The sequence below is a fragment of the Daphnia pulicaria genome, chromosome 3 (genome assembly GCF_021234035.1).
Source record: "Daphnia pulicaria isolate SC F1-1A chromosome 3, SC_F0-13Bv2, whole genome shotgun sequence".
Classification (NCBI taxonomy): domain Eukaryota; kingdom Metazoa; phylum Arthropoda; class Branchiopoda; order Diplostraca; family Daphniidae; genus Daphnia; species Daphnia pulicaria.
The window spans coordinates 4,629,098-4,651,447 of NC_060915.1; the positions used below are offsets into that span (position 1 = coordinate 4,629,098).

A 22,350-nucleotide genomic window follows, 5' to 3' on the forward strand; every position below is an offset into this window, starting at 1 on the left:
AATGAAAATTTACCCTCCCAGTCCCAATGGATGAATAGAAAATCACTTCAAAGTGATAGAAATGTTTGTACATTTAATTTGGACTCGTAACCATCGGGAATAAAAAAAAGCGATAAACTTTGAAAAACTCGCAATGAAATTTATCCAGAATCATTCCTATAGATGAATTGAACCTATCTCTATGCCATTGATATTTTTGATCTACGAATTTGGACTGGTAACCATCGCGATTAAAAAACGCGATTAACTTTGAAAAACTCTCAATGGAATTGATCCAGAATCATTCTTATAGATGAATTGAACCTATCTCTAAGGCATTGAAATGTTTTATCTACGAATTTGGACTGGTAACCATCGTGATTGAAAAAAATTTTCAAGAAATTTGTTATTGAAAACAAACTATTCATCGCCAACAACATCCCGTATTCCCAAGCGGTCACCCTTCCAAGTACTAACGGGACTCGATGTAACTTAACTTCTGGGAGTTGACGAGACCAGTTGCGTTCTACGTGATATGGCCGTTGACATTCAAAAATGAAAATTTACCCTCCCAGTCCCAATGGATGAATAGAAAATCACTTCAAAGTGATAGAAATGTTTGTTCATTGAATTTGGACTCGTAACCATCGCGAATAAAAAAGCGCGATAAACTTTGAAAAACTCGCAATGAAATTTATCCAGAATCATTCCTATAGATGAATTGAACCTATCTCTAAGGCATTGAAATGTTTTATCTACGAATTTGGACTGGTAACCATCGTGATTGAAAAAAAAATTTCAAGAAATTTGTTATTGAAAACAAACTATTCATCGCCAACGACATCCCGTATTCCCAAGCGGTCACCCTTCCAAGTACTAACGGGACTCGACGTAACTTAACTTCTGGGAGCTGACGAGACCAGGTGCGTTCTACGTGATATGGCCGTTGACATTCAAAAATGAAAATTTACCCTCCCAGTCCCAATGGATGAATAGAAAATCACTTCAAAGTGATTGAAATGTTTGTTCATTGAATTTGGACTCGTAACCATCGCGAATAAAAAAGCGCGATAAACTTTGAAAAACTCGCAATGAAATTTATCTAGAATCATTCAAATAGATGAATTGAACCTATCTCTATGCCATTGATATTTTTGATCTACGAATTTGGACTGGTAACCATCGCGATTAAACAACGCGATTAACTTTGAAAAACTCTCAATGGAATTGATCCAGAATCATTCTTATAGATGAATTTAACCTATCTCTAAGGCATTGAAATGTTTTATCTACGAATTTGGACTGGTAACCATCGTGATTGAAAAAAAAATTTCAAGAAATTTGTTATTGAAAACAAACTATTCATCGCCAACGACATTCCGTATTCCCAAGCGGTCACCCTTCCAAGTACTAACGGGACTCGACGTAACTTAACTTCTGGGAGCTGACGAGACCAGGTGCGTTCTACGTGATATGGCCGTTGACATTCAAAAATGAAAATTTACCCTCCCAGTCCCAATGGATGAATAGAAAATCACTTCAAAGTGATAGAAATGTTTGTTCATTTAATTTGGACTCGTAACCATCGCGAATAAAAAAGCGCGATAAACTTTGAAAAACTCGCAATGAAATTTATCCAGAATCATTCCTATAGATGAATTGAACCTATCTCTATGCCATTGATATTTTTGATCTACGAATTTGGACTGGTAACCATCGCGATTAAAAAACGCGATAAACTTTGAAAAACTCTCAATGGAATTGATCCAGAATCATTCTTATAGATGAATTGAACCTATCTCTAAGGCATTGAAATGTTTTATCTACGAATTTGGACTGGTAACCATCGTGATTGAAAAAAATTTTCAAGAAATTTGTTATTGAAAACAAACTATTCATCGCCAACGACATCCCGTATTCCCAAGTGGTCACCCTTCCAAGTACTAACGGGACTCGACGTAACTTAACTTGTGGGAGTTGACGAGACCAGTTGCGTTCTACGTGATATGGTCGTTGACATTCAAATATGAAAATTTACCCTCCCAGTCCCAATGGATGAATAGAAAATCACTTCAAAGTGATAGAAATGTTTGTTCGTTTAATTTGGACTCGTAACCATCGCGAATAAAAAAGCGCGATAAACTTTGAAAAACTCGCAATGAAATTTATCCAGAATCATTCCTATAGATGAATTGAACCTATCTCTATGCCATTGATATTTTTGATCTACGAATTTGGACTGGTAACCATCGCGATTAAAAAACGCGATAAACTTTGAAAAACTCTCAATGGAATTGATCCAGAATCATTCTTATAGATGAATTGAACCTATCTCTAAGGCATTGAAATTTTTTATCTACGAATTTGCACTGGTAACCATCGTGATTGAAAAAAAATTTCAAGAAATTTGTTATTGAAAACAAACTGTTCATCGCCAAAAACGACATCCCGTATTCCCAAGCGGTCACCCTTCCAAGTACTAACGGGACTCGACGTTACTTAACTTCTGGGAGTTGACGAGACCAGTTGCGTTCTACGTGATATGGCCGTTGACATTCAAAAATGAAAATTTACCCTCCCAGTCCCAATGGATGAATAGAAAATCACTTCAAAGTGATAGAAATGTTTGTACATTTAATTTGGACTCGTAACCATCGGGAATAAAAAAAAGCGATAAACTTTGAAAAACTCGCAATGAAATTTATCCAGAATCATTCCTATAGATGAATTGAACCTATCTCTATGCCATTGATATTTTTGATCTACGAATTTGGACTGGTAACCATCGCGATTAAAAAACGCGATTAACTTTGAAAAACTCTCAATGGAATTGATCCAGAATCATTCTTATAGATGAATTGAACCTATCTCTAAGGCATTGAAATGTTTTATCTACGAATTTGGACTGGTAACCATCGTGATTGAAAAAAATTTTCAAGAAATTTGTTATTGAAAACAAACTATTCATCGCCAACGACATCCCGTATTCCCAAGCGGTCACCCTTCCAAGTACTAACGGGACTCGATGTAACTTAACTTCTGGGAGTTGACGAGACCAGTTGCGTTCTACGTGATATGGCCGTTGACATTCAAAAATGAAAATTTACCCTCCCAGTCCCAATGGATGAATAGAAAATCACTTCAAAGTGATAGAAATGTTTGTTCATTGAATTTGGACTCGTAACCATCGCGAATAAAAAAGCGCGATAAACTTTGAAAAACTCGCAATGAAATTTATCCAGAATCATTCCTATAGATGAATTGAACCTATCTCTAAGGCATTGAAATGTTTTATCTACGAATTTGGACTGGTAACCATCGTGATTGAAAAAAAAATTTCAAGAAATTTGTTATTGAAAACAAACTATTCATCGCCAACGACATCCCGTATTCCCAAGCGGTCACCCTTCCAAGTACTAACGGGACTCGACGTAACTTAACTTCTGGGAGCTGACGAGACCAGGTGCGTTCTACGTGATATGGCCGTTGACAATCAAAAATGAAAATTTACCCTACCAGTCCCAATGGATGAATAGAAAATCACTTCAAAGTGATAGAAATGTTTGTTCATTGAATTTGGACTCGTAACCATCGGGAATAAAAAAGCGCGATAAACTTTGAAAAACTCGCAATGAAATTTATCCAGAATCATTCAAATAGATGAATTGAACCTATCTCTATGCCATTGATATTTTTGATCTACGAATTTGGACTGGTAACCATCGCGATTAAAAAACGCGATAAACTTTGAAAAACTCTCAATGGAATTGATCCAGAATCATTCTTATAGATGAATTTAACCTATCTCTAAGGCATTGAAATGTTTTATCTACGAATTTGGACTGGTAACCATCGTGATTGAAAAAAAAATTTCAAGAAATTTGTTATTGAAAACAAACTATTCATCGCCAACGACATCCCGTATTCCCAAGCGGTCACCCTTCCAAGTACTAACGGGACTCGACGTAACTTAACTTCTGGGAGCTGACGAGACCAGGTGCGTTCTACGTGATATGGCCGTTGACAATCAAAAATGAAAATTTACCCTACCAGTCCCAATGGATGAATAGAAAATCACTTCAAAGTGATAGAAATGTTTGTTCATTGAATTTGGACTCGTAACCATCGGGAATAAAAAAGCGCGATAAACTTTGAAAAACTCGCAATGAAATTTATCCAGAATCATTCCTATAGATGAATTGAACCTATCTCTATGCCATTGATATTTTTGATCTACGAATTTGGACTGGTAACCATCGCGATTAAAAAACGCGATAAACTTTAAAAACTCTCAATGGAATTGATCCAGAATCATTCTTATAGATGAATTTAACCTATCTCTAAGGCATTGAAATGTTTTATCTACGAATTTGGACTGGTAACCATCGTGATTGAAAAAAAAATTTCAAGAAATTTGTTATTGAAAACAAACTATTCATCGCCAACGACATCCCGTATTCCCAAGCGGTCACCCTTCCAAGTACTAACGGGACTCGACGTAACTTAACTTCTGGGAGCTGACGAGACCAGGTGCGTTCTACGTGATATGGCCGTTGACAATCAAAAATGAAAATTTACCCTACCAGTCCCAATGGATGAATAGAAAATCACTTCAAAGTGATAGAAATGTTTGTTCATTGAATTTGGACTCGTAACCATCGGGAATAAAAAAGCGCGATAAACTTTGAAAAACTCGCAATGAAATTTATCCAGAATCATTCCTATAGATGAATTGAACCTATCTCTATGCCATTGATATTTTTGATCTACGAATTTGGACTGGTAACCATCGCGATTAAAAAACGCGATAAACTTTGAAAAACTCTCAATGGAATTGATCCAGAATCATTCTTATAGATGAATTGAACCTATCTCTAAGGCATTGAAATGTTTTATCTACGAATTTGGACTGGTAACCATCGTGATTGAAAAAAATTTTCAAGAAATTTGTTATTGAAAACAAACTATTCATCGCCAACGACATCCCGTATTCCCAAGCGGTCACCCTTCCAAGTACTAACGGGACTCGATGTAACTTAACTTCTGGAAGTTGACGAGACCAGTTGCGTTCTACGAGATATGACCGTTGACATTCAAAAATGAAAACTTACCCTCCCAGTCCCAATGGATGAATAGAAAATCACTTCAAAGTGATAGAAATGTTTGTTCATTGAATTTGGACTCGTAACCATCGGGAATAAAAAAGCGCGATAAACTTTGAAAAACTCGCAATGAAATTTATCCAGAATCATTCAAATAGATGAATTGAACCTATCTCTATGCCATTGATATTTTTGATCTACGAATTTGGACTGGTAACCATCGCGATTAAAAAACGCGATAAACTTTGAAAAACTCTCAATGGAATTGATCCAGAATCATTCTTATAGATGAATTGAACCTATCTCTAAGGCATTGAAATGTTTTATCTACGAATTTGCACTGGTAACCATCGTGATTGAAAAAAAAATTTCAAGAAATTTGTTATTGAAAACAAACTATTCATCGCCAACGACATCCCGTATTCCCAAGCGGTCACCCTTCCAAGTACTAACGGGACTCGACGTAACTTAACTTCTGGGAGCTGACGAGACCAGGTGCGTTCTACGTGATATGGCCGTTGACATTCAAAAATGAAAATTTACCCTCCCAGTCCCAATGGATGAATAGAAAATCACTTCAAAGTGATAGAAATGTTTGTTCATTTAATTTGGACTCGTAACCATCGGGAATAAAAAAGCGCGATAAACTTTGAAAAACTCGCAATGAAATTTATCCAGAATCATTCCTATAGATGAATTGAACCTATCTCTATGCCATTGATATTTTTGATCTACGAATTTGGACTGGTAACCATCGCGATTAAAAAACGCGATAAACTTTGAAAAACTCTCAATGGAATTGATCCAGAATCATTCTTATAGATGAATTTAACCTATCTCTAAGGCATTGAAATGTTTTATCTACGAATTTGGACTGGTAACCATCGTGATTGAAAAAAAAATTTCAAGAAATTTGTTATTGAAAACAAACTATTCATCGCCAACGACATCCCGTATTCCCAAGCGGTCACCCTTCCAAGTACTAACGGGACTCGACGTAACTTAACTTCTGGGAGCTGACGAGACCAGGTGCGTTCTACGTGATATGGCCGTTGACATTCAAAAATAAAAATTTACCCTACCAGTCCCAATGGATGAATAGAAAATCACTTCAAAGTGATAGAAATGTTTGTTCATTGAATTTGGACTCGTAACCATCGGGAATAAAAAAGCGCGATAAACTTTGAAAAACTCGCAATGAAATTTATCCAGAATCATTCCTATAGATGAATTGAACCTATCTCTATGCCATTGATATTTTTGATCTACGAATTTGGACTGGTAACCATCGCGATTAAAAAACGCGATAAACTTTGAAAAACTCTCAATGGAATTGATCCAGAATCATTCTTATAGATGAATTGAACCTATCTCTAAGGCATTGAAATGTTTTATCTACGAATTTGGACTGGTAACCATCGTGATTGAAAAAAATTTTCAAGAAATTTGTTATTGAAAACAAACTATTCATCGCCAACGACATCCCGTATTCCCAAGCGGTCACCCTTCCAAGTACTAACGGGACTCGATGTAACTTAACTTCTGGGAGTTGACGAGACCAGTTGCGTTCTACGAGATATGACCGTTGACATTCAAAAATGAAAACCTACCCTCCCAGTCCCAATGGATGAATAGAAAATCACTTCAAAGTGATAGAAATGTTTGTTCATTGAATTTGGACTCGTAACCATCGGGAATAAAAAAGCGCGATAAACTTTGAAAAACTCGCAATGAAATTTATCCAGAATCATTCCTATAGATGAATTGAACCTATCTCTATGCCATTGATATTTTTGATCTACGAATTTGGACTGGTAACCATCGCGATTAAAAAACGCGATAAACTTTGAAAAACTCTCAATGGAATTGATCCAGAATCATTCTTATAGATGAATTGAACCTATCTCTAAGGCATTGAAATGTTTTATCTACGAATTTGGACTGGTAACCATCGTGATTGAAAAAAATTTTCAAGAAATTTGTTATTGAAAACAAACTATTCATCGCCAACGACATCCCGTATTCCCAAGCGGTCACCCTTCCAAGTACTAACGGGACTCGATGTAACTTAACTTCTGGGAGTTGACGAGACCAGTTGCGTTCTACGAGATATGACCGTTGGCATTCAAAAATGAAAACTTACCCTCCTAGTCCCAATGGATGAATAGAAAATCACTTCAAAGTGATAGAAATGTTTGTTCATTGAATTTGGACTCGTAACCATCGGGAATAAAAAAGCGCGATAAACTTTGAAAAACTCGCAATGAAATTTATCCAGAATCATTCAAATAGATGAATTGAACCTATCTCTATGCCATTGATATTTTTGATCTACGAATTTGGACTGGTAACCATCGCGATTAAAAAACGCGATAAACTTTGAAAAACTCTCAATGGAATTGATCCAGAATCATTCTTATAGATGAATTGAACCTATCTCTAAGGCATTGAAATGTTTTATCTACGAATTTGCACTGGTAACCATCGTGATTGAAAAAAAAATTTCAAGAAATTTGTTATTGAAAACAAACTATTCATCGCCAACGACATCCCGTATTCCCAAGCGGTCACCCTTCCAAGTACTAACGGGACTCGACGTAACTTAACTTCTGGGAGCTGACGAGACCAGGTGCGTTCTACGTGATATGGCCGTTGACATTCAAAAATGAAAATTTACCCTCCCAGTCCCAATGGATGAATAGAAAATCACTTCAAAGTGATAGAAATGTTTGTTCATTTAATTTGGACTCGTAACCATCGGGAATAAAAAAGCGCGATAAACTTTGAAAAACTCGCAATGAAATTTATCCAGAATCATTCCTATAGATGAATTGAACCTATCTCTATGCCATTGATATTTTTGATCTACGAATTTGGACTGGTAACCATCGCGATTAAAAAACGCGATAAACTTTGAAAAACTCTCAATGGAATTGATCCAGAATCATTCTTATAGATGAATTTAACCTATCTCTAAGGCATTGAAATGTTTTATCTACGAATTTGGACTGGTAACCATCGTGATTGAAAAAAAAATTTCAAGAAATTTGTTATTGAAAACAAACTATTCATCGCCAACGACATCCCGTATTCCCAAGCGGTCACCCTTCCAAGTACTAACGGGACTCGACGTAACTTAACTTCTGGGAGCTGACGAGACCAGGTGCGTTCTACGTGATATGGCCGTTGACATTCAAAAATAAAAATTTACCCTACCAGTCCCAATGGATGAATAGAAAATCACTTCAAAGTGATAGAAATGTTTGTTCATTGAATTTGGACTCGTAACCATCGGGAATAAAAAAGCGCGATAAACTTTGAAAAACTCGCAATGAAATTTATCCAGAATCATTCCTATAGATGAATTGAACCTATCTCTATGCCATTGATATTTTTGATCTACGAATTTGGACTGGTAACCATCGCGATTAAAAAACGCGATAAACTTTGAAAAACTCTCAATGGAATTGATCCAGAATCATTCTTATAGATGAATTGAACCTATCTCTAAGGCATTGAAATGTTTTATCTACGAATTTGGACTGGTAACCATCGTGATTGAAAAAAATTTTCAAGAAATTTGTTATTGAAAACAAACTATTCATCGCCAACGACATCCCGTATTCCCAAGCGGTCACCCTTCCAAGTACTAACGGGACTCGATGTAACTTAACTTCTGGGAGTTGACGAGACCAGTTGCGTTCTACGAGATATGACCGTTGACATTCAAAAATGAAAACCTACCCTCCCAGTCCCAATGGATGAATAGAAAATCACTTCAAAGTGATAGAAATGTTTGTTCATTGAATTTGGACTCGTAACCATCGGGAATAAAAAAGCGCGATAAACTTTGAAAAACTCGCAATGAAATTTATCCAGAATCATTCCTATAGATGAATTGAACCTATCTCTATGCCATTGATATTTTTGATCTACGAATTTGGACTGGTAACCATCGCGATTAAAAAACGCGATAAACTTTGAAAAACTCTCAATGGAATTGATCCAGAATCATTCTTATAGATGAATTGAACCTATCTCTAAGGCATTGAAATGTTTTATCTACGAATTTGGACTGGTAACCATCGTGATTGAAAAAAATTTTCAAGAAATTTGTTATTGAAAACAAACTATTCATCGCCAACGACATCCCGTATTCCCAAGCGGTCACCCTTCCAAGTACTAACGGGACTCGATGTAACTTAACTTCTGGGAGTTGACGAGACCAGTTGCGTTCTACGAGATATGACCGTTGGCATTCAAAAATGAAAACTTACCCTCCTAGTCCCAATGGATGAATAGAAAATCACTTCAAAGTGATAGAAATGTTTGTTCATTGAATTTGGACTCGTAACCATCGCGAATAAAAAAGCGCGATAAACTTTGAAAAACTCGCAATGAAATTTATCCAGAATCATTCCTATAGATGAATTGAACCTATCTCTAAGGCATTGAAATGTTTTATCTACGAATTTGGACTGGTAACCATCGTGATTAAAAAAAAATTTTCAAGAAATTTGTTATTGAAAACAAACTATTCATCGCCAACGACATCCCGTATTCCCAAGCGGTCACCCTTCCAAGTACTAACGGGACTCGACGTAACTTAACTTCTGGGAGCTGACGAGACCAGGTGCGTTCTACGTGATATGGCCGTTGACATTCAAAAATGAAAAATTACCCTCCCAATCCCAATGGATGAATAGAAAATCACTTCAAAGTGATAGAAATGTTTGTTCATTGAATTTGGACTCGTAACCATCGCGAATAAAAAAGCGCGATAAACTTTGAAAAACTCGCAATGAAATTTATCCAGAATCATTCCTATAGATGAATTGAACCTATCTCTAAGGCATTGAAATGTTTTATCTACGAATTTGGACTGGTAACCATCGTGATTGAAAAAAAAATTTCAAAAAATTTATTATTGAAAACAAACTATTCATCGCCAACGACATCCCGTATTCCCAAGCGGTCACCCTTCCAAGTACTAACGGGACTCGACGTAACTTAACTTCTGGGAGCTGACGAGACCAGGGGCGTTCTACGTGATATGGCCGTTGACATTCAAAAATGAAAATTTACCCTACCAGTCCCAATGGATGAATAGAAAATCACTTCAAAGTGATAGAAATGTTTGTTCATTGAATTTGGACTCGTAACCATCGGGAATAAAAAAGCGCGATAAACTTTGAAAAACTCGCAATGAAATTTATCCAGAATCATTCCTATAGATGAATTGAACCTATCTCTATGCCATTGATATTTTTGATCTACGAATTTGGACTGGTAACCATCGCGATTAAAAAACGCGATAAACTTTGAAAAACTCTCAATGGAATTGATCCAGAATCATTCTTATAGATGAATTGAACCTATCTCTAAGGCATTGAAATGTTTTATCTACGAATTTGGACTGGTAACCATCGTGATTGAAAAAAATTTTCAAGAAATTTGTTATTGAAAACAAACTATTCATCGCCAACGACATCCCGTATTCCCAAGCGGTCACCCTTCCAAGTACTAACGGGACTCGATGTAACTTAACTTCTGGGAGTTGACGAGACCAGTTGCGTTCTACGAGATATGACCGTTGACATTCAAAAATGAAAACCTACCCTCCCAGTCCCAATGGATGAATAGAAAATCACTTCAAAGTGATAGAAATGTTTGTTCATTGAATTTGGACTCGTAACCATCGGGAATAAAAAAGCGCGATAAACTTTGAAAAACTCGCAATGAAATTTATCCAGAATCATTCCTATAGATGAATTGAACCTATCTCTATGCCATTGATATTTTTGATCTACGAATTTGGACTGGTAACCATCGCGATTAAAAAACGCGATAAACTTTGAAAAACTCTCAATGGAATTGATCCAGAATCATTCTTATAGATGAATTGAACCTATCTCTAAGGCATTGAAATGTTTTATCTACGAATTTGGACTGGTAACCATCGTGATTGAAAAAAATTTTCAAGAAATTTGTTATTGAAAACAAACTATTCATCGCCAACGACATCCCGTATTCCCAAGCGGTCACCCTTCCAAGTACTAACGGGACTCGATGTAACTTAACTTCTGGGAGTTGACGAGACCAGTTGCGTTCTACGAGATATGACCGTTGACATTCAAAAATGAAAACTTACCCTCCCAGTCCCAATGGATGAATAGAAAATCACTTCAAAGTGATAGAAATGTTTGTTCATTGAATTTGGACTCGTAACCATCGGGAATAAAAAAGCGCGATAAACTTTGAAAAACTCGCAATGAAATTTATCCAGAATCATTCCTATAGATGAATTGAACCTATCTCTATGCCATTGACATTTTTGATCTACGAATTTGGACTGGTAACCATCGCGATTAAAAAACGCGATAAACTTTGAAAAACTCTCAATGGAATTGATCCAGAATCATTCTTATAGATGAATTGAACCTATCTCTAAGGCATTGAAATGTTTTATCTACAAATTTGGACTGGTAACCATCGTGATTGAAAAAAATTTTCAAGAAATTTGTTATTGAAAACAAACTATTCATCGCCAACGACATCCCGTATTCCCAAGCGGTCACCCTTCCAAGTACTAACGGGACTCGATGTAACTTAACTTCTGGGAGTTGACGAGACCAGTTGCGTTCTACGAGATATGACCGTTGACATTCAAAAATGAAAACTTACCCTCCCAGTCCCAATGGATGAATAGAAAATCACTTCAAAGTGATAGAAATGTTTGTTCATTGAATTTGGACTCGTAACCATCGGGAATAAAAAAGCGCGATAAACTTTGAAAAACTCGCAATGAAATTTATCCAGAATCATTCCTATAGATGAATTGAACCTATCTCTATGCCATTGACATTTTTGATCTACGAATTTGGACTGGTAACCATCGCGATTAAAAAACGCGATAAACTTTGAAAAACTCTCAATGGAATTGATCCAGAATCATTCTTATAGATGAATTGAACCTATCTCTAAGGCATTGAAATGTTTTATCTACGAATTTGGACTGGTAACCATCGTGATTAAAAAAAAATTTTCAAGAAATTTGTTATTGAAAACAAACTATTCATCGCCAACGACATCCCGTATTCCCAAGCGGTCACCCTTCCAAGTACTAACGGGACTCGACGTAACTTAACTTCTGGGAGCTGACGAGACCAGGTGCGTTCTACGTGATATGGCCGTTGACATTCAAAAATGAAAAATTACCCTCCCAATCCCAATGGATGAATAGAAAATCACTTCAAAGTGATAGAAATGTTTGTTCATTGAATTTGGACTCGTAACCATCGCGAATAAAAAAGCGCGATAAACTTTGAAAAACTCGCAATGAAATTTATCCAGAATCATTCCTATAGATGAATTGAACCTATCTCTAAGGCATTGAAATGTTTTATCTACGAATTTGGACTGGTAACCATCGTGATTGAAAAAAAAATTTCAAGAAATTTATTATTGAAAACAAACTTTTCATCGCCAACGACATCCCGTATTCCCAAGCGGTCACCCTTCCAAGTACTAACGGGACTCGACGTAACTTAACTTCTGGGAGCTGACGAGACCAGGTGCGTTCTACGTGATATGGCCGTTGACATTCAAAAATGAAAAATTACCCTCCCAATCCCAATGGATGAATAGAAAATCACTTCAAAGTGATAGAAATGTTTGTTCATTGAATTTGGACTCGTAACCATCGCGAATAAAAAAGCGCGATAAACTTTGAAAAACTCGCAATGAAATTTATCCAGAATCATTCCTATAGATGAATTGAACCTATCTCTAAGGCATTGAAATGTTTTATCTACGAATTTGGACTGGTAACCATCGTGATTGAAAAAAAAATTTCAAGAAATTTGTTATTGAAAACAAACTATTCATCGCCAACGACATCCCGTATTCCCAAGCGGTCACCCTTCCAAGTACTAACGGGACTCGACGTAACTTAACTTCTGGGAGTTGACGAGACCAGTTGCGTTCTACGAGATATGACCGTTGACATTCAAAAATGAAAACTTACCCTCCCAGTCCCAATGGATGAATAGAAAATCACTTCAAAGTGATAGAAATGTTTGTTCATTGAATTTGGACTCGTAACCATCGGGAATAAAAAAGCGCGATAAACTTTGAAAAACTCGCAATGAAATTTATCCAGAATCATTCCTATAGATGAATTGAACCTATCTCTATGCCATTGACATTTTTGATCTACGAATTTGGACTGGTAACCATCGCGATTAAAAAACGCGATAAACTTTGAAAAACTCTCAATGGAATTGATCCAGAATCATTCTTATAGATGAATTGAACCTATCTCTAAGGCATTGAAATGTTTTATCTACGAATTTGGACTGGTAACCATCGTGATTAAAAAAAAATTTTCAAGAAATTTGTTATTGAAAACAAACTATTCATCGCCAACGACATCCCGTATTCCCAAGCGGTCACCCTTCCAAGTACTAACGGGACTCGACGTAACTTAACTTCTGGGAGCTGACGAGACCAGGTGCGTTCTACGTGATATGGCCGTTGACATTCAAAAATGAAAAATTACCCTCCCAATCCCAATGGATGAATAGAAAATCACTTCAAAGTGATAGAAATGTTTGTTCATTGAATTTGGACTCGTAACCATCGCGAATAAAAAAGCGCGATAAACTTTGAAAAACTCGCAATGAAATTTATCCAGAATCATTCAAATAGATGAATTGAACCTATCTCTATGCCATTGATATTTTTAATCTACGAATTTGGACTGGTAACCATCGCGATTAAAAAACGCGATAAACTTTGAAAAACTCTCAATGGAATTGATCCAGAATCATTCTTATAGATGAATTTAACCTATCTCTAAGGCATTGAAATGTTTTATCTACGAATTTGGACTGGTAACCATCGTGATTGAAAAAAAAATTTCAAGAAATTTGTTATTGAAAACAAACTATTCATCGCCAACGACATCCCGTATTCCCAAGCGGTCACCCTTCCAAGTACTAACGGGACTCGACGTAACTTAACTTCTGGGAGCTGACGAGACCAGGTGCGTTCTACGTGATATGGCCGTTGACATTCAAAAATGAAAATTTACCCTACCAGTCCCAATGGATGAATAGAAAATCACTTCAAAGTGATAGAAATGTTTGTTCATTGAATTTGGACTCGTAACCATCGGGAATAAAAAAGCGCGATAAACTTTGAAAAACTCGCAATGAAATTTATCCAGAATCATTCCTATAGATGAATTGAACCTATCTCTATGCCATTGATATTTTTGATCTACGAATTTGGACTGGTAACCATCGCGATTAAAAAACGCGATAAACTTTGAAAAACTCTCAATGGAATTGATCCAGAATCATTCTTATAGATGAATTGAACCTATCTCTAAGGCATTGAAATGTTTTATCTACGAATTTGGACTGGTAACCATCGTGATTGAAAAAAATTTTCAAGAAATTTGTTATTGAAAACAAACTATTCATCGCCAACGACATCCCGTATTCCCAAGCGGTCACCCTTCCAAGTACTAACGGGACTCGACGTAACTTAAATTCTGGGAGTTGACGAGACCAGTTGCGTTCTACGAGATATGACCGTTGACATTCAAAAATGAAAACTTACCCTCCCAGTCCCAATGGATGAATAGAAAATCACTTCAAAGTGATAGAAATGTTTGTTCATTGAATTTGGACTCGTAACCATCGCGAATAAAAAAGCGCGATAAACTTTGAAAAACTCGCAATGAAATTTATCCAGAATCATTCAAATAGATGAATTGAACCTATCTCTATGCCATTGATATTTTTAATCTACGAATTTGGACTGGTAACCATCGCGATTAAAAAACGCGATAAACTTTGAAAAACTCTCAATGGAATTGATCCAGAATCATTCTTATAGATGAATTTAACCTATCTCTAAGGCATTGAAATGTTTTATCTACGAATTTGGACTGGTAACCATCGTGATTGAAAAAAAAATTTCAAGAAATTTGTTATTGAAAACAAACTATTCATCGCCAACGACATCCCGTATTCCCAAGCGGTCACCCTTCCAAGTACTAACGGGACTCGACGTAACTTAACTTCTGGGAGCTGACGAGACCAGGTGCGTTCTACGTGATATGGCCGTTGACATTCAAAAATGAAAATTTACCCTACCAGTCCCAATGGATGAATAGAAAATCACTTCAAAGTGATAGAAATGTTTGTTCATTGAATTTGGACTCGTAACCATCGGGAATAAAAAAGCGCGATAAACTTTGAAAAACTCGCAATGAAATTTATCCAGAATCATTCCTATAGATGAATTGAACCTATCTCTATGCCATTGATATTTTTGATCTACGAATTTGGACTGGTAACCATCGCGATTAAAAAACGCGATAAACTTTGAAAAACTCTCAATGGAATTGATCCAGAATCATTCTTATAGATGAATTGAACCTATCTCTAAGGCATTGAAATGTTTTATCTACGAATTTGGACTGGTAACCATCGTGATTGAAAAAAATTTTCAAGAAATTTGTTATTGAAAACAAACTATTCATCGCCAACGACATCCCGTATTCCCAAGCGGTCACCCTTCCAAGTACTAACGGGACTCGACGTAACTTAACTTCTGGGAGTTGACGAGACCAGTTGCGTTCTACGAGATATGACCGTTGACATTCAAAAATGAAAACTTACCCTCCCAGTCCCAATGGATGAATAGAAAATCACTTCAAAGTGATAGAAATGTTTGTTCATTGAATTTGGACTCGTAACCATCGCGAATAAAAAAGCGCGATAAACTTTGAAAAACTCGCAATGAAATTTATCCAGAATCATTCAAATAGATGAATTGAACCTATCTCTATGCCATTGATATTTTTAATCTACGAATTTGGACTGGTAACCATCGCGATTAAAAAACGCGATAAACTTTGAAAAACTCTCAATGGAATTGATCCAGAATCATTCTTATAGATGAATTTAACCTATCTCTAAGGCATTGAAATGTTTTATCTACGAATTTGGACTGGTAACCATCGTGATTGAAAAAAAAATTTCAAGAAATTTGTTATTGAAAACAAACTATTCATCGCCAACGACATCCCGTATTCCCAAGCGGTCACCCTTCCAAGTACTAACGGGACTCGACGTAACTTAACTTCTGGGAGCTGACGAGACCAGGTGCGTTCTACGTGATATGGCCGTTGACATTCAAAAATGAAAATTTACCCTACCAGTCCCAATGGATGAATAGAAAATCACTTCAAAGTGATAGAAATGTTTGTTCATTGAATTTGGACTCGTAACCATCGGGAATAAAAAAGCGCGATAAACTTTGAAAAACTCGCAATGAAATTTATCCAGAATCATTCCTATAGATGAATTGAACCTATCTCTATGCCATTGATATTTTTGATCTACGAATTTGGACTGGTAACCATCGCGATTAAAAAACGCGATAAACTTTGAAAAACTCTCAATGGAATTGATCCAGAATCATTCTTATAGATGAATTGAACCTATCTCTAAGGCATTGAAATGTTTTATCTACGAATTTGGACTGGTAACCATCGTGATTGAAAAAAATTTTCAAGAAATTTGTTATTGAAAACAAACTATTCATCGCCAACGACATCCCGTATTCCCAAGCGGTCACCCTTCCAAGTACTAACGGGACTCGATGTAACTTAACTTCTGGGAGTTGACGAGACCAGTTGCGTTCTACGAGATATGACCGTTGACATTCAAAAATGAAAACTTACCCTCCCAGTCCCAATGGATGAATAGAAAATCACTTCAAAGTGATAGAAATGTTTGTTCATTGAATTTGGACTCGTAACCATCGGGAATAAAAAAGCGCGATAAACTTTGAAAAACTCGCAATGAAATTTATCCAGAATCATTCCTATAGATGAATTGAACCTATCTCTATGCCATTGATATTTTTGATCTACGAATTTGGACTGGTAACCATCGCGATTAAAAAACGCGATAAACTTTGAAAAACTCTCAATGGAATTGATCCAGAATCATTCTTATAGATGAATTGAACCTATCTCTAAGGCATTGAAATGTTTTATCTACGAATTTGGACTGGTAACCATCGTGATTGAAAAAAAAATTTCAAGAAATTTGTTATTGAAAACAAACTATTCATCGCCAACGACATCCCGTATTCCCAAGCGGTCACCCTTCCAAGTACTAACGGGACTCGACGTAACTTAACTTCTGGGAGTTGACGAGACCAGTTGCGTTCTACGAGATATGACCGTTGACATTCAAAAATGAAAACTTACCCTCCCAATCCCAATGGATGAATAGAAAATCACTTCAAAGTGATAGAAATGTTTGTTCATTGAATTTGGACTCGTAACCATCGCGAATAAAAAAGCGCGATAAACTTTGAAAAACTCGCAATGAAATTCATCCAGAATCATTCCTATAGATGAATTGAACCTATCTCTAAGGCATTGAAATGTTTTATCTACGAATTTGGACTGGTAACCATCGTGATTAAAAAAAAATTTTCAAGAAATTTGTTATTGAAAACAAACTATTCATCGCCAACGACATCCCGTATTCCCAAGCGGTCACCCTTCCAAGTACTAACGGGACTCGACGTAACTTAACTTCTGGGAGCTGACGAGACCAGGTGCGTTCTACGTGATATGGCCGTTGACATTCAAAAATGAAAAATTACCCTCCCAATCCCAATGGATGAATAGAAAATCACTTCAAAGTGATAGAAATGTTTGTTCATTGAATTTGGACTCGTAACCATCGCGAATAAAAAAGCGCGATAAACTTTGAAAAACTCGCAATGAAATTTATCCAGAATCATTCCTATAGATGAATTGAACCTATCTCTAAGGCATTGAAATGTTTTATCTACGAATTTGGACTGGTAACCATCGTGATTAAAAAAAAATTTTCAAGAAATTTGTTATTGAAAACAAACTATTCATCGCCAACGACATCCCGTATTCCCAAGCGGTCACCCTTCCAAGTACTAACGGGACTCGACGTAACTTAACTTCTGGGAGCTGACGAGACCAGGTGCGTTCTACGTGATATGGCCGTTGACATTCAAAAATGAAAAATTACCCTCCCAATCCCAATGGATGAATAGAAAATCACTTCAAAGTGATAGAAATGTTTGTTCATTGAATTTGGACTCGTAACCATCGCGAATAAAAAAGCGCGATAAACTTTGAAAAACTCGCAATGAAATTTATCCAGAATCATTCCTATAGATGAATTGAACCTATCTCTAAGGCATTGAAATGTTTTATCTACGAATTTGGACTGGTAACCATCGTGATTAAAAAAAAATTTTCAAGAAATTTGTTATTGAAAACAAACTATTCATCGCCAACGACATCCCGTATTCCCAAGCGGTCACCCTTCCAAGTACTAAGGGGACTCGACGTAACTTAACTTCTGGGAGCTGACGAGACCAGGTGCGTTCTACGTGATATGGCCGTTGACATTCAAAAATGAAAAATTACCCTCCCAATCCCAATGGATGAATAGAAAATCACTTCAAAGTGATAGAAATGTTTGTTCATTGAATTTGGACTCGTAACCATCGCGAATAAAAAAGCGCGATAAACTTTGAAAAACTCGCAATGAAATTTATCCAGAATCATTCCTATAGATGAATTGAACCTATCTCTAAGGCATTGAAATGTTTTATCTACGAATTTGGACTGGTAACCATCGTGATTGAAAAAAAAATTTCAAGAAATTTGTTATTGAAAACAAACTATTCATCGCCAACGACATCCCGTATTCCCAAGCGGTCACCCTTCCAAGTACTAACGGGACTCGACGTAACTTAACTTCTGGGAGTTGACGAGACCAGTTGCGTTCTACGAGATATGACCGTTGACATTCAAAAATGAAAACTTACCCTCCCAGTCCCAATGGATGAATAGAAAATCACTTCAAAGTGATAGAAATGTTTGTTCATTGAATTTGGACTCGTAACCATCGCGAATAAAAAAGCGCGATAAACTTTGAAAAACTCGCAATGAAATTTATCCAGAATCATTCCTATAGATGAATTGAACCTATCTCTAAGGCATTGAAATGTTTTATCTACGAATTTGGACTGGTAACCATCGTGATTGAAAAAAAAATTTCAAGAAATTTGTTATTGAAAACAAACTATTCATCGCCAACGACATCCCGTATTCCCAAGCGGTCACCCTTCCAAGTACTAACGGGACTCGACGTAACTTAACTTCTGGGAGTTGACGAGACCAGTTGCGTTCTACGAGATATGACCGTTGACATTCAAAAATGAAAACTTACCCTCCCAGTCCCAATGGATGAATAGAAAATCACTTCAAAGTGATAGAAATGTTTGTTCATTGAATTTGGACTCGTAACCATCGCGAATAAAAAAGCGCGATAAACTTTGAAAAACTCGCAATGAAATTTATCCAGAATCATTCCTATAGATGAATTGAACCTATCTCTAAGGCATTGAAATGTTTTATCTACGAATTTGGACTGGTAACCATCGTGATTAAAAAAAAATTTTCAAGAAATTTGTTATTGAAAACAAGCTATTCATCGCCAACGACATCCCGTATTCCCAAGCGGTCACCCTTCCAAGTACTAACGGGACTCGACGTAACTTAACTTCTGGGAGCTGACGAGACCAGGTGCGTTCTACGTGATATGGCCGTTGACATTCAAAAATGAAAAATTACCCTCCCAATCCCAATGGATGAATAGAAAATCACTTCAAAGTGATAGAAATGTTTGTTCATTGAATTTGGACTCGTAACCATCGCGAATAAAAAAGCGCGATAAACTTTGAAAAACTCGCAATGAAATTTATCCAGAATCATTCCTATAGATGAATTGAACCTATCTCTAAGGCATTGAAATGTTTTATCTACGAATTTGGACTGGTAACCATCGTGATTGAAAAAAAAATTTCAAGAAATTTGTTATTGAAAACAAACTATTCATCGCCAACGACATCCCGTATTCCCAAGCGGTCACCCTTCCAAGTACTAACGGGACTCGACGTAACTTAACTTCTGGGAGTTGACGAGACCAGTTGCGTTCTACGAGATATGACCGTTGACATTCAAAAATGAAAACTTACCCTCCCAGTCCCAATGGATGAATAGAAAATCACTTCAAAGTGATAGAAATGTTTGTTCATTGAATTTGGACTCGTAACCATCGCGAATAAAAAAGCGCGATAAACTTTGAAAAACTCGCAATGAAATTTATCCAGAATCATTCCTATAGATGAATTGAACCTATCTCTATGCCATTGATATTTTTAATCTACGAATTTGGACTGGTAACCATCGCGATTAAAAAACGCGATAAACTTTGAAAAACTCTCAATGGAATTGATCCAGAATCATTCTTATAGATGAATTTAACCTATCTCTAAGGCATTGAAATGTTTTATCTACGAATTTGGACTGGTAACCATCGTGATTGAAAAAAAAATTTCAAGAAATTTGTTATTGAAAACAAACTATTCATCGCCAACGACATCCCGTATTCCCAAGCGGTCACCCTTCCAAGTACTAACGGGACTCGATGTAACTTAACTTCTGGGAGTTGACGAGACCAGTTGCGTTCTACGAGATATGACCGTTGACATTCAAAAATGAAAACTTACCCTCCCAGTCCCAATGGATGAATAGAAAATCACTTCAAAGTGATAGAAATGTTTGTTCATTGAATTTGGACTCGTAACCATCGCGAATAAAAAAGCGCGATAAACTTTGAAAAACTCGCAATGAAATTTATCCAGAATCATTCCTATAGATGAATTGAACCTATCTCTATGCCATTGATATTTTTGATCTACGAATTTGGACTGGTAACCATCGCGATTAAAAAACGCGATAAACTTTGAAAAACTCTCAATGGAATTGATCCAGAATCATTCTTATAGATGAATTTAACCTATCTCTAAGGCATTGAAATGTTTTATCTACGAATTTGGACTGGTAACCATCGTGATTGAAAAAAAATTTCAAGAAATTTGTTATTGAAAACAAACTATTCATCGCCAACGACATGCCGTATTCCCAAGCGGTCACCCTTCCAAGTACTAACGGGACTCGACGTAACTTAACTTCTGGGAGCTGACGAGACCAGGTGCGTTCTACGTGATATGGCCGTTGACATTCAAAAATGAAAATTTACCCTACCAGTCCCAATGGATGAATAGAAAATCACTTCAAAGTGATAGAAATGTTTGTTCATTGAATTTGGACTCGTAACCATCGGGAATAAAAAAGCGCGATAAACTTTGAAAAACTCGCAATGAAATTTATCCAGAATCATTCCTATAGATGAATTGAACCTATCTCTATGCCATTGATATTTTTGATCTACGAATTTGGACTGGTAACCATCGCGATTAAAAAACGCGATAAACTTTGAAAAACTCTCAATGGAATTGATCCAGAATCATTCTTATAGATGAATTTAACCTATCTCTAAGGCATTGAAATGTTTTATCTACGAATTTGGACTGGTAACCATCGTGATTGAAAAAAAATTTCAAGAAATTTGTTATTGAAAACAAACTATTCATCGCCAACGACATCCCGTATTCCCAAGCGGTCACCCTTCCAAGTACTAACGGGACTCGATGTAACTTAACTTCTGGGAGTTGACGAGACCAGTTGCGTTCTACGAGATATGACCGTTGACATTCAAAAATGAAAACTTACCCTCCCAGTCCCAATGGATGAATAGAAAATCACTTCAAAGTGATAGAAATGTTTGTTCATTGAATTTGGACTCGTAACCATCGCGAATAAAAAAGCGCGATAAACTTTGAAAAACTCGCAATGAAATTTATCCAGAATCATTCCTATAGATGAATTGAACCTATCTCTATGCCATTGATATTTTTGATCTACGAATTTGGACTGGTAACCATCGCGATTAAAAAACGCGATAAACTTTGAAAAACTCTCAATGGAATTGATCCAGAATCATTCTTATAGATGAATTTAACCTATCTCTAAGGCATTGAAATGTTTTATCTACGAATTTGGACTGGTAACCATCGTGATTGAAAAAAAAATTTCAAGAAATTTGTTATTGAAAACAAACTATTCATCGCCAACGACATCCCGTATTCCCAAGCGGTCACCCTTCCAAGTACTAACGGGACTCGATGTAACTTAACTTCTGGGAGTTGACGAGACCAGTTGCGTTCTACGAGATATGACCGTTGACATTCAAAAATGAAAACTTACCCTCCCAGTCCC

General features: G+C 36.5%; 45 pseudogenes; all 45 read right to left on the minus strand.

Moving 5' to 3' along the window:
* Positions 1-407: 407 nt before the first annotated feature.
* LOC124330374 lies at positions 408-526 on the minus strand (annotated as a pseudogene).
* A 285-nt stretch (positions 527-811) lies between these two features.
* Positions 812-930, minus strand: LOC124333231 (annotated as a pseudogene).
* A 415-nt stretch (positions 931-1,345) lies between these two features.
* LOC124335150 lies at positions 1,346-1,464 on the minus strand (annotated as a pseudogene).
* Positions 1,465-1,878: 414 nt separating this feature from the next.
* On the minus strand, positions 1,879-1,997 carry LOC124330323 (annotated as a pseudogene).
* Positions 1,998-2,414: 417 nt separating this feature from the next.
* LOC124330585 lies at positions 2,415-2,533 on the minus strand (annotated as a pseudogene).
* A 414-nt stretch (positions 2,534-2,947) lies between these two features.
* LOC124330332 lies at positions 2,948-3,066 on the minus strand (annotated as a pseudogene).
* Positions 3,067-3,351: 285 nt separating this feature from the next.
* Positions 3,352-3,470, minus strand: LOC124333232 (annotated as a pseudogene).
* Positions 3,471-3,885: 415 nt separating this feature from the next.
* Positions 3,886-4,004, minus strand: LOC124333233 (annotated as a pseudogene).
* Positions 4,005-4,418: 414 nt separating this feature from the next.
* On the minus strand, positions 4,419-4,537 carry LOC124333234 (annotated as a pseudogene).
* A 414-nt stretch (positions 4,538-4,951) lies between these two features.
* LOC124330592 lies at positions 4,952-5,070 on the minus strand (annotated as a pseudogene).
* A 415-nt stretch (positions 5,071-5,485) lies between these two features.
* Positions 5,486-5,604, minus strand: LOC124333235 (annotated as a pseudogene).
* Positions 5,605-6,019: 415 nt separating this feature from the next.
* On the minus strand, positions 6,020-6,138 carry LOC124333236 (annotated as a pseudogene).
* Positions 6,139-6,552: 414 nt separating this feature from the next.
* Positions 6,553-6,671, minus strand: LOC124330426 (annotated as a pseudogene).
* A 414-nt stretch (positions 6,672-7,085) lies between these two features.
* On the minus strand, positions 7,086-7,204 carry LOC124330354 (annotated as a pseudogene).
* Positions 7,205-7,619: 415 nt separating this feature from the next.
* Positions 7,620-7,738, minus strand: LOC124333237 (annotated as a pseudogene).
* A 415-nt stretch (positions 7,739-8,153) lies between these two features.
* On the minus strand, positions 8,154-8,272 carry LOC124333238 (annotated as a pseudogene).
* A 414-nt stretch (positions 8,273-8,686) lies between these two features.
* LOC124330427 lies at positions 8,687-8,805 on the minus strand (annotated as a pseudogene).
* Positions 8,806-9,219: 414 nt separating this feature from the next.
* On the minus strand, positions 9,220-9,338 carry LOC124330355 (annotated as a pseudogene).
* A 285-nt stretch (positions 9,339-9,623) lies between these two features.
* On the minus strand, positions 9,624-9,742 carry LOC124333240 (annotated as a pseudogene).
* A 285-nt stretch (positions 9,743-10,027) lies between these two features.
* On the minus strand, positions 10,028-10,146 carry LOC124334292 (annotated as a pseudogene).
* Positions 10,147-10,560: 414 nt separating this feature from the next.
* Positions 10,561-10,679, minus strand: LOC124330428 (annotated as a pseudogene).
* A 414-nt stretch (positions 10,680-11,093) lies between these two features.
* Positions 11,094-11,212, minus strand: LOC124330429 (annotated as a pseudogene).
* Positions 11,213-11,626: 414 nt separating this feature from the next.
* LOC124330431 lies at positions 11,627-11,745 on the minus strand (annotated as a pseudogene).
* Positions 11,746-12,160: 415 nt separating this feature from the next.
* Positions 12,161-12,279, minus strand: LOC124333241 (annotated as a pseudogene).
* A 285-nt stretch (positions 12,280-12,564) lies between these two features.
* On the minus strand, positions 12,565-12,683 carry LOC124333242 (annotated as a pseudogene).
* A 285-nt stretch (positions 12,684-12,968) lies between these two features.
* On the minus strand, positions 12,969-13,087 carry LOC124330205 (annotated as a pseudogene).
* Positions 13,088-13,502: 415 nt separating this feature from the next.
* LOC124333243 lies at positions 13,503-13,621 on the minus strand (annotated as a pseudogene).
* Positions 13,622-14,036: 415 nt separating this feature from the next.
* On the minus strand, positions 14,037-14,155 carry LOC124333244 (annotated as a pseudogene).
* Positions 14,156-14,569: 414 nt separating this feature from the next.
* LOC124330540 lies at positions 14,570-14,688 on the minus strand (annotated as a pseudogene).
* Positions 14,689-15,103: 415 nt separating this feature from the next.
* LOC124333245 lies at positions 15,104-15,222 on the minus strand (annotated as a pseudogene).
* A 414-nt stretch (positions 15,223-15,636) lies between these two features.
* Positions 15,637-15,755, minus strand: LOC124330206 (annotated as a pseudogene).
* A 415-nt stretch (positions 15,756-16,170) lies between these two features.
* On the minus strand, positions 16,171-16,289 carry LOC124333246 (annotated as a pseudogene).
* Positions 16,290-16,703: 414 nt separating this feature from the next.
* On the minus strand, positions 16,704-16,822 carry LOC124330432 (annotated as a pseudogene).
* A 415-nt stretch (positions 16,823-17,237) lies between these two features.
* LOC124330207 lies at positions 17,238-17,356 on the minus strand (annotated as a pseudogene).
* A 285-nt stretch (positions 17,357-17,641) lies between these two features.
* Positions 17,642-17,760, minus strand: LOC124333247 (annotated as a pseudogene).
* Positions 17,761-18,045: 285 nt separating this feature from the next.
* Positions 18,046-18,164, minus strand: LOC124333248 (annotated as a pseudogene).
* A 285-nt stretch (positions 18,165-18,449) lies between these two features.
* LOC124334993 lies at positions 18,450-18,568 on the minus strand (annotated as a pseudogene).
* A 285-nt stretch (positions 18,569-18,853) lies between these two features.
* On the minus strand, positions 18,854-18,972 carry LOC124330209 (annotated as a pseudogene).
* A 285-nt stretch (positions 18,973-19,257) lies between these two features.
* Positions 19,258-19,376, minus strand: LOC124330210 (annotated as a pseudogene).
* Positions 19,377-19,661: 285 nt separating this feature from the next.
* LOC124333249 lies at positions 19,662-19,780 on the minus strand (annotated as a pseudogene).
* A 285-nt stretch (positions 19,781-20,065) lies between these two features.
* On the minus strand, positions 20,066-20,184 carry LOC124330211 (annotated as a pseudogene).
* Positions 20,185-20,599: 415 nt separating this feature from the next.
* Positions 20,600-20,718, minus strand: LOC124330433 (annotated as a pseudogene).
* Positions 20,719-21,132: 414 nt separating this feature from the next.
* Positions 21,133-21,251, minus strand: LOC124335566 (annotated as a pseudogene).
* A 414-nt stretch (positions 21,252-21,665) lies between these two features.
* LOC124330434 lies at positions 21,666-21,784 on the minus strand (annotated as a pseudogene).
* A 415-nt stretch (positions 21,785-22,199) lies between these two features.
* On the minus strand, positions 22,200-22,318 carry LOC124330435 (annotated as a pseudogene).
* Positions 22,319-22,350: the final 32 nt, after the last annotated feature.